At 37.5% G+C, this 16,113-nt stretch overlaps 1 protein-coding gene across 6 annotated transcripts in view; it reads right to left on the minus strand.

Annotated features, from left to right (window-relative positions):
• Positions 1–2,580: 2,580 nt before the first annotated feature.
• RBMS1 (RNA binding motif single stranded interacting protein 1) overlaps positions 2,581–16,113 on the minus strand; it is a 487,977-nt gene continuing 474,444 nt past the window's right edge. For all 6 annotated transcript variants that reach the window (XM_089659943.1, XM_089659931.1, XM_089659920.1 and 3 more), the window contains one exon: positions 2,581–5,571. The gene's annotated coding sequence lies outside the window, so the exon portion shown is untranslated. The remainder of the gene's footprint in view (positions 5,572–16,113) is intronic.

A 16,113-nucleotide genomic window follows, 5' to 3' on the forward strand; every position in this document is an offset into this window, starting at 1 on the left:
TTAAAACAAGAAACACTTAAAATAGCATTAGTAATAGTAATTACCCTTATCAGTATTTACATTAGTAGTAGCTGTAGCATTGGGTATTAAGTCACTTAACCACTTCCTGTCCGGACACTTTCACCCCCTTCCTGTCCAGGGCAATTTTTAGCTTTCAGCGCTATCACACTTTGAATGACAATTGCGCGGTCATGCAATACTGTACCCATATGAATTTTTTACCATTTTTTTGAGACGGATAAAGCTTTATTTTGGTGGTATTTATTCACCGCTGGGATTTTAATTTTTTTTACTATGTAAATGAAAATGTCCAAAAATTTTGAAAAAATGTGTTTTTTAAAATAGAATTTTGCAAATAAATAATATTTCATCATAAATCTTGGCCAAAATTTATACCGTTATTTTTTTAGTAAAAAAAAAAAATATATATAAATTAGTTAACCAAAAATTATAATTTAAACATTTTTTTTACATTTTTATATTATTTTTTATTTATTTATTTTTTTTACATACTGTCACCCTAGCAGTACAGTGTCACCATGGTGACACTGTACTACTTGTGGGGGGTGATGAAGATTTTATTTATTTATTTTTTTTACACTGATTGCTTTTACACCCATTAGGATGTAAAAGCAATCATTTCTCTTTCTCTCTGTCTGCATTCTTGCAGTTATTGAGAATTACTGAGTGAGCTGTAAGTGGTCACAGCTTGTCACATGGTACAAGGCTATTCACAACGGCCTTGTACCATGTGACCTCTGTGATCATTCACAGATTTCACATATAGTAAGCAATGATGTCACAAGTGACATCTTGCTTACTACTTTGCATGTGATCACTGATTCGCCAATCAGTGATCACATGATCGGGACCTCGTACAGAGGTCCCGTCCGACAATCGGTGTTTCACTGTGTCCGGAGGACACAGCGAGCACCGGATCGCAGTGTTGCGCGCTCCCAGGGAGCGCTCACAGCTAGAAAAGGCGGGTGCCGTTTATGAACGGCAACCCGCCCCTGGACTGCCACCGCCCTGCCGTTTATAAACAGCAGGCGGACGGCAAGAGGTTAACATATGCATATAGCATTAAAATACCTTATTAACCCCTTGGCACCTCCCAGACTTTAAGGTCATGTGACTGCTGTGATCGGCAGTCACAGCGGTCGCATGATCGGAAAGCTCCTAATTGCAATTAGCAATCAGGAGCTTTCCATGAGGCACTAGTAACTGTGCTCAGAGCACGCATGGCATGCACTCTCAGCACATGCATATTTACATCGGGTACGCAAATATGTGGCCTCTCTGTGTCAAGGCCCAACCACTGAGAGGCTGTATATTTGCCTGTCGACGCCATGGATATAATAGCAGCAAACAAAGAAGTAGGAGCAGGTCATGGGAGGGGCTAAATATAGTTTAAATAGAAATTTCAAAACTGAGTCAAATTTACAAAAGTAGTACAGAATGTTCTCATAGCAAAAAGAATAATTACTGACTTGAATAAGATAATGCGTTCACATTTAATACCCAATCATGTGCAAATTTAGGGGAAATGTTTTTTGCATGCCTGGATTGGATAATTAAAGTGAACACAGCTACATTTTATTCACTAACCTGAATGGAACATTCACTTTGGAAAGTGAACAGCCTATTCCTTTCAACCCTAAAGTTTATTTTTAATCTTTCCTGTTAAAAGTCGAGTAAACTGAACGATCTATATATATATATATATATATATATATATATATATATATATATATATATATATATATATATATATATATATATATATATATATACATACATACACACACACACACACACACATATACACACACATATACACACACATATACACACACATATACACACACATATACACACACATATACACACACATATACACACACATATACACACACATATACACACACACACACACTATTTCTCTCTATATCGATCAGCTTTTATATAAAATAATGGGATATTAATAATGAAATTGGTAATCATTACAATCAAGAAACTCAATGCATATATTCAAATTTGTTGGGTTTGCTTGGGGAAAAAAGAGGAAGGATAAGGTGTGGTTAATCTAATTTGCTTGAATAGAGCAAATATAAATACAAGATCGGAATTTATTAAAACATAACTAATGACACATCAGTTAAATGAGACCAGACTCCTGCAAGGTCCCGAAATGAAGTTGACAAAAAACAAAAAACAAAAAACAGACTAACTATACATTTGATAGACTTCTCTTTTCTCAAACCCCTTGTATCCAGACACATTATTTGCATGCATATCAGTATTTCTGTGGCTTCATGCTGAGAATAGCAGTCAGTTATTTTTAATCTGAAAGAGTATCATTTGTGATTAATTGTGTCAACTGGCTGTAAATCATGTTTTTAACTTCATATTAAAATTAGTGGTGTCAGATTTTGCTGTAAAGGGAAAAAAAAAAAAAAAAGTAAAAAAAAAAAAATCATAAAGTCTTTTTATCTAATATTACTGCACTTAACTAGAATAAAATCCTGTGGATTTACCAAAAAGATTTGGATATTGATTTAACAAATAACAAAAAACACATTTTTCTTTTGTATCTTTTTTATTCAAAAGTTTTCAAAAGAAACAAAAACAGAAAAAGCTAACAATCTAATCAAATTTACAGTTCAAAAATTTTTATTTTGGCGTTTTAACAATAACTACAGAGTTGTCTTGAACCGGACAAATAAGTTACCACTGGCAAGTTTGTGGCACTAGTAAAACAAAAATAAAAAATTAACTCTCTTGATCATATAGATATCTCTATGAAAATCTTTTTTTCAATCTGTACAAAAGGTCTTTCTTCATAAATTAATTTTATTTTTTTTTTTTTATAATTTAATGGCTGTCTACTATGTGATGTTTAACTGATTATTTTTATGTACAGAGGTTATGTTTTAATGTTCCAAATCTTACCCAGACACAAAGTATGGCACATTGTTCAGACACAGCAGCAGTGATTGAAATCCCCTTTATTGAAACTATAAGAATTTACCACTACTTAAAACAACATAATTGAGAATTTAATTTTAGTAGGATTTTTAGAGTTCAGAATTAATTCAATAGAGGACGACTACCTGCATGTCTGAACTTCTATGTCTTTACTGCTGAAGGGGCTGTTTGAACATCCATAATAATTAACCACACACCTCAAGCAGCAAAGGTGTTCAATTAAAGCAATTATATCCCAGGGAGCTTTGAACCAATTATACCACAACTTTTGTTGTATTCCTCTGCAAAAAAATAAAATAAAGAACAAAAACACTTCTCATGAATATGCAATTTTTTTTTTTTACTAAAATCTAACTCAGAGCAGCAATTACTTTTGAAACTATGAAATCTCACTGCTTTCTAATAATCAAATACATGCAGATTATTACTAAATACTTAAAATTGTAAAAAAAATTTAAAATAAAAAAATGAAAATAAAATGAAAAAATGAAATCAAAAGTAACCATAAAACTGCTTAGCCCTAGCTCCAGCTAGGAGGATTTGGTCAGAGAAACAGGCAATACCAGCAACCTGTTCCAATAAAAAAGGAAATAAAGTTTTGAGGTAGATAACTGATCACACTGCTGACCAGGCGAGTACACAGTTTTGGAAGACAACAAAATTCATTTCTTTTACATATGCAATTAGAATAAAAACAGCCATAATATAAGCAGTGATCAATCTAATGTGTTAATAAAAATATATATATAAAAAAGAAACAAAAAATGCTGTATTTGACCAATAAGGAATTTCATAGTTTCAAAAAGGTGTTTTTATTTTTTTTCTTTTTTCGTTACAATTAATACTTGTAGTGATGATGTGAAGTGTGGCACTGCTTGGATCCAAGTCTTCCTTCATGCTTTTGATATTGTGTCCATACATTTACTAAAACTATTTAAAAAAAATGCAAATGTACAAAAAAAGGCACATTCTCCTAACCGCAAACTGGTCCGGCAAAAATAAAGAAAACAAAAAAAATCATGCTGAGAATAATCTGGAAGATTGGTTACTGGCTCTTTGTTCTTTGGTAAAGTTACCTTTAAAAGTGCCAAGTCTTTTTTTTTTTTTTTTTAATTATTTTCACCTAAAGGAGAGCGAGTACCCAATGTATTGACAATTCCACTTATATCTCAGCTTATTTCTTTAAAGTCCTTTAGCTTTTTGCCATGTTGCTGTAACATCACTTTTCGTTTGCAAGGTTTGAGCACAATCAACTAAAGTACTATCATTAATTGTATAAAGAAACAACCAAAACAGAGGAAAAAAAATCAAACAAAAAAACCAAAGAAAAAAAAAAAAAGAACAAGAAAAACACATTCGCTGACAAATCCCCTATCCCAATTCCTATTATTCTACATATGCTAAAACATCAAGTTAATTTGCAAACCCCCCCGCCCCCCCAAAAAAAACAAACAAAAAAACCAAAAAAAAAAAAGCAAAATATTTTTACATTGCATCTTACAGCAGATTTCCTAAAATCGCTTAGACTACCAGAGCAAATTGTTGGCATAAGGCCTTACAAACAACTGATTCTACTAAAACATCCCCCCATCAGAAAATGTGTTTCACACAAAACATCTTCCCACCTCCCCACCCACCCAACAAATTTTTTTTCACTACCATACACGTTACGTGAAAAAAAAAAAAAAAAATTAAAAAACATCTACTACACATTAAAAAGCCAGATTTTCAGCAATTTTATTAACTACCTTTTAAAAGCCCTATGCTGCTGTTTTACAAGGCAAAACCGACCAGCTTACTTGGTCAAAGCAATCTACACTTTTTTTTTTCTAGTAATTGCGTGGAGGAAAAAAAAGCTACAGCATTAAAAGTTTTTAAGGCAAATTGGAATTCATTGGAAAAAGATAAGACACTTCACGCTATGAAAGAAAAAAAAAAAAAAAAATTACAAGGAATCAGAAAAAACGGACAGCAACTGCAACACTGCACTACAGCAACACTCACACTGCAAGCACGGAGGCATCACATTAAAATGCCTTCTTGTTGGAATCAGAACATTTAGAAACCAGCGACGTTTATTTTTGCAATTATTTCTTCGCTGGCCAATAAAATGGTTAACCTTCAGAGAAGAAAAAAAAAAAAAAAAAAATCCCGAGTCTTTAAAAATTTTACAATGGAAGTCCCATAAAAAACAAACAAAATAAACAAAAAAAAATAAAAAAAATAAAAGAAAAATAACACAAAAATTGTCTGTCATGCACATATCCTCATACAAATAGCCACCTGTGCATATCCAGAGATAAACCTGTAGTCTGTCTCTTTTTGTGTTATATTACTTGATAAAAATTTCCATAATAAAATAAACCTGTTCAGGGGAACAGACACTAGATGAATTGAAGGTTTTTATGCACTTCATAGAACTTATAGCAAAAATAGTTTGAGTTGATTTTGTTATAAATAATGTTTTTTTTTTCCCAAGAACCTGTGCAAAACTGTCAATTCATAAAGCACGATTGTTCAGAAAAATCCATGATTGTTTAAGCATCTGAACCTCATTTCCCCCAATCAAGGTCATCGCTCCATCTGTGGGAGAAAAAAAAATGTAAATATTAAAATTTTTCTTTTAGGTCTTTTCAAGTATAAAATATCTGAACAAAATAAGGCAATATTAATTTCATTACACAAACACCTAATAGTATATTTTAATATAGAAATCTTGGACACTAGCTTTAAATGGTATTTTTTTCCCCTATCCGGTCTCCAAATGGATGTAAAACCACAAACATTGAAACAGAAAATACCATTATTGCCACCGCAGGCAATTAAAAATGGAAACATTGCTGCTTCACCTGTCTAGGAAGTTCCATACAGAAAAAATAAAAAATTGTACAACTAAAAATAACTGATAATTATTTTGTGAACTCATTTGTTGAAAAAGTGCATGCTGCTTACAATAGTGTCTGCTTGAGCTTTAAATACAACGATCTGACTCCGTTGCAGTGTTTCCAAACCCTATCTTTCACTTCTGACACATGCAAAAATGAAATAAACGTGAATTCTATGTAAAAAGCATACAGAAATATGCACTGTAAATCTAGACAAACTCCTAACTGAACGATACCATAGTGAACGCCTATTTTTGATAATGTAATTTCTTTGTTTTGTCACCAGGTGGCACCATAGCTAAAATTCTTCCAATCGCTACCCTTGCTGGGCTTGAAGTAATTTTCACCCGAACTCTGTTCATGTCAAATGCCGGGCCAGTCTTGCAGATTGCTTCACCTATCCCTACATTTTAAGTAGTCAGTCACTGATTGGACTCTGATGACCAGATTTTGCATTATGGCAAGATATTCAGACCTGAAACTGGCAATCAGAATTCCCTGGGCCAAAATATTTCCCAGCTATCCTTTAGTAGTTGCAACTGTGAATATCATTACATTCTAAAACAATTCACTTAATGTCACAGGATAAAAACAGCATACATTGCATCGCTACCATTTACTAAAGGCTCAAAACTCCTCATTTCTAGACATATGGACAGTTTATACAAAGCTACCAGTTAACAACTTTTTATGGACTGTTGTAATCTGCTGTAAAATTTAATCTCATTGTTTTTTTATATGCTCTTTAACATATTCCTGATTCTAATAATGGTCTATGTTTCTAGCTTAGGAGATATATTTAATTTAATGTACACAGTTTGTTCAATGTTATTTTACAGAAATATCTAACAGATCTCAGCACTGCTGTAAAAGCAATGGTTGTTTGGATCTTAAAAAGGGTATGTAAATCTTAAAACAATGAACTTCTATTTGGAACATTTTGGTCTGTTAAATACACCATTGAAATAATTGTCAAGTCAAAAATTCAGAGCTGTCCTGTGCCTACATCCGGTGTTCTTTTGAAGGTTAATTTCACACGAATGGGTTGTGATCGGGGCTTTTTTTCAGCTGGAACATGGCGGAACGCCATGCTGCCACCTCCAGCACTGGCCCTGCGCACACCCATATCTACTGTCTCTTATAAACACAGAGAACGCGGCTGAAGTGACAGCACCGTCCACTCCCACAGAACCTCCCCATCTCTGTACTCACTGTGGGACAGGGAAGGAACAGATATCTGCGGATGCAGTATGCAGTGTGTTTCGGGGCGGAGCATCTCCTCCTGCAGCCTAATGCATGGAAGCCGATGCCCCAGGGGTGATCACCGGCCAGTGGGGAAGAGGCGGAGCGGTGAGTAAGTGCGCTTGGTGCACTGTGTGGGAAGATAGGACCCAAAGCGGGAGTTACTATAGAGAGGGGCCGGCTGCTGACAGCTGTGTTTTGCAAAGCTAGTTTACCATATGAGGGCAGTGGAGGGGGAGGGGGGATGTGCAAAGGTGAGCTGCAGTCAGGTGTTGCAGAGGTAAATTAAGTCAGGTGAGTTGCAGACAGGGTGCATAGGTAAGCTGCAGCTGGGGGGGTGCAGAGGTGAGCTGAGTTGCAACCCACCTTTGCACCCCCCAGCCACAGCTCAGCACCCCCCGGCCACAGCTCAGCTCTGCATTCCCCGTCTGCAACGCACCCCTTCACCCTGTCTGAAACTCACCTGTCAAGTCACCCCTGCAACACCTGACTGCAGCTCAAAACTATCATCAACTGGCCCTCTCTATAGTAACCCTCATCCACAATTGCCTGCAGCTCACCTCTGCACCCCCTGTCCATACCTGGACATTTAAAAAATAAGACATACCCCAAAAATCAGACCTAGTGTGTTTTTTTTAGCCAAAAAGAATTATAAGAGAATAGATATATATAGAGATAGATAGATAGATAGATAGATAGATAGATAGATAGATAGATAGATAGATAGATAGATAGAGAGAGAGAGAAGAAGAGAGAGCTCTATATCTACGTATGAATAATATAAAAAAAATGGAAGGGGATCAGTCATCCTCCATCTGGGTGGATCGGATCGGAGGGCAGTCAGATGTAAAAGGAAAGAAGTCGGTTTATTCCTGGCTGCCCATAGAGCAGGCTGTGTCTGCTCTGCATAAACTGAGCACACATGGACCTGTCATCCGCAGCTCAGTAGGGGATCAACGAACAGATCCCATAATGATCAAATAGGAGTCCGCCCCATGTGAAAGGGGCCTAAAAGTCTAATGAGCTCTCCTAGTTCCAATCAGACTCTACAGAAAGATTAGGGTCTCTTTCGCAGTGTTGCTTTGAGTAGTTTAGCAAAAGAAAACTGGGCAGGGCTGACACTATTCAGTATATATAATTGCTGTGCGTAATCAGCAACACATTGCTTAGGAGCCAAGTGATTTTCTGGCACATCAAGTGATATTTACTATACTTGGAGGATCTTTAAATGGATGAAACATGGGAAAATGTACATGCTTTGCACACATGCATGATCTAATTTACAGTTTAATATGCAGTACATATTATATAATAAACATATGGGGGCAGTTATATGTGCTCATTACATGTGCAAACTCTGCTTCCTACTTTGCAGTGTAAGTCAAAGGTTATTCCCTACTGCTCTCTCACAAAGCAAGCCTATGGGACAGCTAACTTACTGAAAACCTGAATTTGCACACTCCAGGTTTAGTAAATATCTGTTAACAGCTGTTGAAACAAAAAAGGGGTCAAAAAGGAAACCCTGATTTTTGACTGCCATACTTGCAGTGACAACATGAATTTAATATGTAAAAATTATCTCTAAAGTTCTTCCAATTGTCTCTAGGACATTATTCCTGGATTAAATTTTTTGCAAATTAGCATAAAAAATAACCTTGTAAAAAGCAATGGGAGGCACAGAAAAACTAGAATAAAAAGCAATGGGATGCACAGATAAAAAAAAAACTAGACTAATAAAAAGCAATGGGATGCACAGAAAAAAAAGCAAAAAAAAAAATGGACTAATAAAAAGCAGTTGGATGCACAGAGAGAAAAATTAGACTATTAAAATGTACTGATTATTTTTATTGCTTAGCACATAAATGGCAAATTTATTAAATGTGTCGTATTTTATGTTCTAAATCAGCGTTTTTCAACCACTGTGCCGCGGCACACTAGTGTGCCGTGAGATATTGTCTGGTGTGCCGTGGGAAAAATTCCAATTTCATCTGTAACATGTGGCTTCGGCTCACAAATAGACCAATCATTAGAATCTAATGATTCAGTGGTCGGCAAGCCGCGGCTCGCGAGCCACATGCGGCTCTTTACCCAGTCTAATGCGGCTCTTCTGTGTGCCGGGCGCCTGCTCCCCTCCCTCCTCTCGGTCGGCCGCTCCCCTGCCTCCTCTCGGTTGGCAGCCCCAAAAGTCCGCGCGGACCTTTTAATCCGGCTTGCGGATGTGGCTGTCAGGATGTGTGTAGGCGGGGCAGCGTGCCGAACGTGAGGGGAGGGGAGCTAGGCTCCTCTCACAGTCCGCCCTGAAGACCCGAACGGCGCGGGAAGACAGCGAGAGGAACGCAAAAGGTAAGTGAATTGACACGGGGGACTTGGCTTACTAGAAGGGGGGGGGGGGAATAGTACTGTGGGGGATGAAATACTATATGAGGGATGAATTACTTTATGAGGGATGAAATACTATATGGGGGGATGAAATACTATATGGGGGATGAATTACTATATCAGGGATGAATTACTATATGAGGGATGAAATACTATATGGGGGGATGAAATACTATATGGGGGGATGAAATACTATATGGGGGGATGAATTACTATATGAGGGATGAAATACTATATGGGGGGATGAAATACTATATGAGGGATGAAATACTATATGGGGGATGAATTACTATATGAGGGATGAATTACTGTATGAGGGATGAAATACTATATGGGGGGATGAAATACTATATGAGGGATGAAATACTATATGAGGGGATGAAATACTATATGGGGGGATGAAATACTATATGGGGGATGAAATACTATATGAGGGATGAAATACTATATGAGGGATGAAATACTATATGAGGGATGAATTACTATATGAGGGATGAAATACTATATGGGGGGATGAAATACTATATGGGGGGATGAAATACTATATGGGGGGATGAAATACTATATGAGGGATGAATTACTATGGGGGATGAATTACTATATGGAGGATGAATTACTATATGGGGGATTAATTACTATGCTTACTATGGGGGAATATTACTATACTTACTATGGATGACACATACACATCATTCATCTACTCTTGGTCCGGCCCCCGGGTCCAATTATAAAATACTTTATTATTTCATAATAAAGTAATTATAAAATAATTTCTTTGTGTTTGATTCCTATTCAAGAGAATTACTTTATATATAGTCAATATAGGCACAGAGGTAAATTTTTTTAACATTTTCTAATGGTGGTGTGCCTCGTGATTTTTTTCATGAAAAAAGTGTGCCTTTGCACAAAAAAGGTTGAAAAACACTGTTCTAAATGAACAATTAGGGTTGCTTAAGCAAGAACGCAGCAATAGATGAGAAATGTGATTATAACACATCAACTTCTAATTTTTTTTTCTAGTGGGGTTATCAGATGAAAGCTGACACTGGATTGGTTATACTTGGTGACATCAGTAACGGCAGGCTGTGGTATGCTAATATTTCTATAACTGGAGCGCCTGCAATCAAGATAAATTAATGGCTTTTAATGATTGCCAAACAAAACTTTTATGTTCTCTGTAGACTCTATAGCAGTTTCTGGTCCACCTGCGCCTGCATTTATTTATTGGCCAATGTGGTCACCACCATTGCATTTTGGAGCCAATATGGAGATGTGGGTCAGCCAGGCTGCAGTATAAAAACAACTCAGCAGGCTGACCCACTTCCATCCTGCTATTGATGCCTGGTCCCAGGTTCACCCATCCAAAACTCAGCCAAAGAAAGACAACATATGGAACATCCAGGATCAGAGATTCTTTATTTGGCATCTTGCACACTTCTGCTTGAAAATGCTCAGTACAGCAATTGTTTTTTTAACACTGAACTAAAATGCAGACCATTATTTACAATGTGCTTACAGGTAAGTAAACAAGCACTACGTTAAGAGGAATAAAGAAAGAAAATTACAAAAATATGCATTGTCGTTCAGTATTTTCCACCCGTATGCGCAAATATACGCATATGGATAACTATTTTGAATATTCATAGAGGTTGCCTAAGGAATGTATTGTACACACAAATACGCATAACGCATGCCTGAAATTGCGTACAGAAATGCTGATACTCAAACATCTGTGCAAGAGACCTTAAAGTCGATTTGAAATTTCAGCTGAAATAGTAAAAATATAATCAGGGTGCAGGCAAAGAGGTCAATGCCCCACCTTTGTTTTTATTTATTAGGCACCCCAATGGAATGGCCCTTCGAGTACTGCGTGGCAGAGGACCACCATGCAATGTGTGATGACAATCATCCTCTCTACATTGGTCCGAAGTGCCCCCTCCCCCATCAGCAATACTCGTTCTCCTCTGCATTTCTGTGCACCCCGATTATATTTGTAAAATTTCAACTGGGCTTTAAAAAAAAAAAAAAAAAAGTATGATTAAAGCATTTTTGCCGATTCTACTCATGTGGGTCACATGAGTGCAACTAATTTTGCTGACCTGTAACCAGCGTCAGCTGATAGAAGGCTATTGCTCGCTATCTGCTATTGCTAATATGGAACAGTCGCTCCAGACTCTGAAGGGATCCAGACAATATTGCCTGGATCAACCAGACTGCCTGATTGACAGTTGGTGCCAATTCTCAGCAAGGCTGAGAGCCAAGGCTAGCTGTGCCCACCCCTCCCCTATCTGGTGCACCAGTGAGTGCTTGAGGAGCAGATCTACAGTCACAGCTCTCCTCTTCAAGTAAAAGAACTGAGCATTCAGCAGTCATGTGATTGCTCAGTTCTCTGTCTCTTGACTAGAGCAGACGTGTGACAGCTGCAGCATAGCGGAGTGTATGTTTAATTTTGATTTAAAAGGAGTTTTATGGATTTAAAAAAAAAAAAAAAAAAAAAAAAAAAAAAAAAGACCGTGATAAAGCACAAAGCACTTTGGTGGGTTTCTCTAATACATACATGTCTTTACACATTAAACTGTAACAACTATCTGTAATTTAACCTGAAAAAGTATCTCCAGGCCTCAATGTTCCATGGGCGGGTCCTCTTTTTGTTATCCAAGTGGTGGTATTTGCATAATTGAACTCCTTGAGTTTTGGAGCTCTCAGGGTGATCTTGGAAGTAGATTGCTGGCATAGGTAAAGACCTGCTATAGAGCCTTCACAGTTTTCTCCTTCATGTTCAACAGAAAACAGATTTCCATTGGCTCTATAACACTCTCCAGAGTAATATCAGTGTTGAGTGTGTGTATACAGTGTTGCCATTGTGACCAAATCCGCCTCTAAGACGGTATGCGCTGATCAAGCCAGAGGCATCCCAGCAATGCTGAATCTGTGTGAACTCACCTGACCTGTCTTCATCTCACTGACAACTACTACTAAATAAATGCAATCCATTCAAGGCTGCTACACCCAAGTGCTGACAACTGGCTTAAAGCTATTATGTTAGCAAGGCCTATAAAAAGACAATTCTCGCCCTGTTTTGTTAATATGTTGCTGGTTTGGTAAACGGTTAAAGGGCAAGTCTATCCAACATTAATATTTTGCTGATGTGTAAGTGTGATAGCACTAATAGAAGCGAGGAATTGATACTGATGAATATAACAAAATTCAGTCATCCTTCAAAGAGTGTAGGTCGACATTGTTCTGGTCTCGGGCTGCTGCCTCTCTGATGGTCTCGAGAACACACATGGATTATCGATGCCAAACTTTGGGGTGTGTACTGAGGAGTGCCCAGTAAAAAAAAGTTGACAATCAAAAAGGTCAAATCCAAATATTTGCTGAATTAAAGTAGCAGATGAAGACTATGCGTATTGGGCAAACTGCCTCCCCCTTCCTCGTGGCTGGAACCGTGGATCTGATTGGATCAAGCACTTGTATAGGTCTCCTACTTTCTCATTGTGAGTCCAAACTTTCAAACCTGGACACATTGCAATCTGCCGGCAGGTCGATTTGACCTTTGAGCGTCAAACTTTTTTTTTTTACTGGGCTTTCAACACTAATATTTTGGAACAGTTTCAGTAACAGCAGCTGTGCTATTTTAGTTATGGAGTCTCACTTCTAATGTTGGGGGAAAAAGGAGTTTCTATCTTTCTTCTGCAGTTTCTGAGATTACTAATCAAACAGGAAGAGCAAGACCCTCTTAGAATGGTAGTGGCAGGTGGGTGGACCTTGTCAATTTCAGCTTTAAGGTCTCTACACAGGGTGAAAACTCTAATAAGTGGAAATGCCCATTATCCATGTCCCATCCATGATAGGACAGTCCAAGGACTCAGGTTGGCCAGACTTTGGAGTTTTGATACAATGTAGGTAGAAACATTCTTGTTCTAGGAAAGGACCAGTTGTACTAATGGCTAATGAGGGTTTACATTTTACTAATACAGTCACTTTAAATTTCTAGTTTTATCAGATGACCATTTTTCCTCTACTGTACAGTTATAGGTTATTGCATAATATGGTGCAGCCAGTTCTTACATGTGGTAACTACAATAGTTTTCCCTTTCTCAGTCCTTTTTTTTTTCCCTCCTTATTTTCACTTGAAGATCCTGCCAGTAACACTTTCTATCCTAGGATGTCAATGCTCATCAACTGCACAGTATCTATGGAGAAGCAGCGCTGCCATCCTAAGCTGCTTGCTCCTGATTTGGACTAGATAACTCCTACTCTTCTATATAAAAAAAGGAGGTATTCTGTAGTTCAAGGTGAACTTGGAAAGGCTGATAACCCTACTTGGGATTTCAGTGCAGCTGAGGCACTGGTATTGATTTATCAAATGCAAGTCAACTGTTAACTGTTAACTTTGCAAGGGCCTTTTCCCTTATTTAAGTGAATGTGGTGAAAATAAACGTTGCAAAGAATACCAAATAAGGTGCAAATGGATGAAAAAAAAAAAACTTTTTGCTGGCACTTGATTGGATCATGGAAGTCAGAGTTTCACTTTATTCACTATGCGAACGAAAAAATCCCTTCCAAATTGAACAGCCTATTTGGTGTAGTATTCAACCCAATTTATATTGACCACTTACTCCAAATGGTCAGCTCACGAGATTTCTGGCAAGATCAAATGTTTTTTTTTTTTTTTTTAAACTTATCAAGTCGATACTAAAAAACACTTTCAGTGGTGTATTTAGCAGATGAAAATAACAGAAGTTAATTTAAGATTTACACACATTTTAAAGGGAAATGCTACAGTTTTTAATACAACATATACAAATTGCTATACAAATCTCTTTATTATACACTTTTCCTTGTCTAAGGAAGGGTTAGAACTTCTGTCAGGTTTTTAAATTGCTGCCTGTGTCCCCGCTATAGAGATTCACCCTCCTTTTTGTCCTGCTGACCATAGTAATCAGCACTAAAAGTCCAAAATATTGAGTAGTCACCAGAACACATAAAGAGGATTGATCTACCAATGCTCTGGTCACAACTTGGCAAGGAAGACATTTTTACTTTGTCTTACTTTTGGCTGCGTCTACAGGACAGAAAGCGAAGGTGAAAAATCCCCAAAGGCAAAAAAAACGAACCCCCCCCCCCACAAAAACAAGAACCACCAATAAGCACAACAGAAATTTTATTCATTCTATACGCCAACATTTAAAGGGTAACTCCGGTGTAGTGAAAACAAATGGCAATGAAAAAAATAAAATATAGCGTATACAGCAACGCAAGTCACATTGTAATTGAATGCTAGTAAAAATTACATTTTCTTTTCAATCTGCAGCTGCTGTGATTTTCTGTAAAATGCAATGCAATATGGTCACCTGGAAGTGTTCTGTACACAGATGGTGTACAGAACGTCCCTCCAGATATATAATTTTCTGCTTGTGTAATGAACGTTCTGATTTTCCCAGGAACTTTCCACCAAGTCAAATTTTAAGCATCCCCTGCAACAAAAAGTTTATTTTTGTTGATGATCCCAAAGGAAATCCCACTAAAGGGATGCAGACCCTGCAATTTTCCTCATTAGAGCCCTGCAGGTGCAGCAACTAATTGATAATTCTTAAATCACTCCCATACAGATTAATTTTACATAAAGACACAAACTGCTACTCCTTAAGAACAAAAAGGTAGGAATCTGCAAGAACCTTTGTTAAAATCCTTGTAATGTACATACAGCCCTGTTCAAATGTTTTGAGAATGACAAAATATTAATTTTCACATGTGCTGCCTCAGTTTTTATGATGGCAATTTGCATATACTCCAGAATGTTGTGAAGAGCGATCAGATGAAATGCAAAGTCCCTCTTTGGCATGAAAATTAACTTAATCCCCCTCCCCCTATAAAAAAACCCAAAACATTTCCACTGCGTTTCAGCCCTGCCACAAAAGGACCAGCTGATAACATGTCAGTGATTCACTGGTTAACACAGGTGTCAGTGTTGACAATGACAAGACTGGAGATCACTCCGTCATGCTAATTGAGTTAGAATAACAGATTGGAAGCTGGAGGGAGGTGTTTGAAATCATTGTTCTTTCTTTGTTACCCATGGTTACCTGCAAGGAAACACTTGCAGTCATCATTGCTTTGCACAAAAGGATTCACAGGCAAGGATATTGCTGCTACTAATATTGCAGCTAAAGCACTGGATCATCAAGAACATCGAGGAGAGGTTCATTTGTTGAGAAGGCTGCAGAGCGCCCAAGAAAGTCCAGCAAGCGCCAGGGCTGTCTCCTAAAGTTGATTGAGCAGAGGGAACAGAGCATCACCAGTACAGAGCTTGCTCAGGAATGGCAGCAGGCAGGTGTGAGTGTATCTGCACGCATGGTGAGGTGAAGACTTTTGGAGAGCCACTTCCCTCTCAAAAAAAAAAAAAAAAAAAATAAAAAATCAGGGACAGACTGATATTCTGCAAAAGGTAAAGTCTGGAGTAAAGTCATTTTCTCTGATGAATCACCTTTCCGATTGTTTGGGGCATCGGGAAAAAAACCTTGTCTGGAGAAGAAAAGGTGAGGCCTACCATCAGTCCTGTGTCATGCCAACATTAAAGCACCCCGAGACCATTCATGTGTGGGGTTACTTCTCA

This window comes from Staurois parvus, unplaced genomic scaffold (assembly GCF_062004578.1).
Source record: "Staurois parvus isolate SC_StPar_1 unplaced genomic scaffold, SC_StPar_1.0 ptg000031l, whole genome shotgun sequence".
Classification (NCBI taxonomy): domain Eukaryota; kingdom Metazoa; phylum Chordata; class Amphibia; order Anura; family Ranidae; genus Staurois; species Staurois parvus.